The following is a 2,258-nucleotide window of genomic DNA, read 5'->3' on the forward strand; positions in this document are numbered from 1 at the left end:
AGCTCCAACACACAGTGAACAGCGCAGTGTCTGCCTCAACCTTACTGTGATGTATCTGTGAAGCAGGTGGACCCAGCTGGGACCTGGACGTGTTGCTGCTCCTTCTCCCTGTAGAGCCTGAACCTGCTCTGACATAGCAGAGGCACCAGAGAGGCTCCGGGGTCCAGGGGGGGGGGGAGGCCATGAAAGCATCTACAAACCTCTGCATAGCCAGCAGAGCAGGACTGACAGAGTTCTAACAAATATGCTCAGTTAGTCAGAGAAATAAAGTCCAGAATCCTGCGTCTGAGGGAAGCAGCATGCAGGAATTAGGATCTTTAACATTTGGGTTTGTTGGTGCTGGCGAGGCTCCACGCGTGTAATTTAGCGTGTAATTTAGCCAATGACAGGAGGACAGCACACAAACTCAGCATCGTCTCTTCACTCTGAGCCTGGAAGGGCTGAAGGAGGTGGTTCCAGAGGTTCCAGGAACCGAAGCGTCAGAGTGGAGCAGAACCAGGTGATAAGGCAGGAAAACCCCCAAAATGGGGGAAATTGGCTCGTTGCTGCTGGACAGACAACAAAAATGGTCAATTTAAGAAAAAAACATTGTAAATCTATTTTTTACATCTATATTCTCACATTGGAGGCTCACCTTTGAACAATCCTGCTCCAGAACAGAACAAACCCAAGTGCTTCATTTAAACTGTGAAAAAAGACTTTTAACAAGTTCATTCATACTCGTTTGTCTTCTAAATCAGTAAAAATAAGTCAGAAAAGACGAGCGCAGCCTCGTTAAACCAATCATCCTTTTATGAGGTTCTACAATCTGGTCTCAGGGTCACACAGCACCCTCTGTGTCAGTAGTCCCTCTGTGTCAGTAGTCCCTCTGTGTCAGTAGTTCCTCTGTGTCAGTAGTCCCTCTGTGTCAGTAGTCCCTCTGTGTCAGTAGTTCCTCTGTGTCAGTAGTCCCTCTGTGTCAGTAGTCCCTCTGTGTCAGTAGTCCCTCTGTGTCAGTAGTCCCTCTGTGTCAGTAGTCCCTCTGTGTCAGTAGTTCCTCTGTGTCAGTAGTCCCTCTGTGTCAGTAGTTCCTCTGTGTCAGTAGTTCCTCTGTGTCAGTAGTCCCTCTGTGTCAGCAGTCCCTCTGTGTCAGTAGTCCCTCTGTGTCAGTAGTCTCTCTGTGTCAGTAGTTCCTCTGTGTCAGTAGTCCCTCTGTGTCAGTAGTCCCTCTGTGTCAGTAGTCCCCCTGTGTCAGCAGTCCCTCTGTGTCAGTAGTCCCCCTGTGTCAGCAGTCCCTCTGTGTCAGCAGTCCCTCTGTGTCAGTAGTCCCTCTGTGTCAGTAGTCCCTCTGTGTCAGTAGTTCCTCTGTGTCAGTAGTTCCTCTGTGTCAGTAGTCCCTCTGTGTCAGTAGTTCCTCTGTGTCAGTAGTCCCTCTGTGTCAGTAGTCCCTCTGTGTCAGTAGTTCCTCTGTGTCAGTAGTGATCACCTGCGTCCACCCCAGTTATGGAAATAGCTTATGTGGAGATAAAGGAATGTCAAACTAACAGCTCGCGTCATTCAAGAAAATGCCAGTAAAGACAAATGAAGGTGTCTTTTGAATAATGTGGGCGGATATCTGAACCTGGCCTTTGGGGGGGGGGGGGGGCACATTTGGTTAGTGTGTCAAACGCTGGGAAACACACACACACACACGCGGGCGCGCGCGCGCGTGCCTGTTTTTGGAGGATTTTCTCATCTTAAATCAGGTCCTAATGCTTTTATTTCATCATTTACTCTGATATTAAATGTATTCTCCCTTCAGTATTTTGCCCTAAAGTTCTAAAGAAGAGAGTAATGGAGCATTTTCATCCCTTATTAAGGATTCAACATTTCTTCCAAACATGACTGATATCACAAACGATGTCGGTCATTAAACCCGATATAAAAAGTCAAACATTCAGCTGAGAAAGGGAAGAAAACACGAATGATGGAGTAAATAAAGATAAATAAAGATCTGCTAGTGTTCTTCAAACGTTCTTCTATGATCAACACAATAGAAATGTCAGTTGTTTGATGCCAAACTGAATTTTAAAAATCCATTTCCAGATAATAATCTGAATTAAGCGGAATTAAAAATATATCTTTAGCTACAATATGGCTGCTCCAACCTGCTCAACCCATCATAAATGGATTCCATAAGTGTCAGTAAAGTAGAAATGAGTTTTGTTGAGTTTCTCACGCAACATATGACAATTTTTATTGTTAAACCTGTTCACAGAAGCTGCGTGACGGCACGCGGC

Source organism: Takifugu rubripes, chromosome 21 (assembly GCF_901000725.2).
Source record: "Takifugu rubripes chromosome 21, fTakRub1.2, whole genome shotgun sequence".
Lineage (NCBI taxonomy): Eukaryota > Metazoa > Chordata > Actinopteri > Tetraodontiformes > Tetraodontidae > Takifugu > Takifugu rubripes.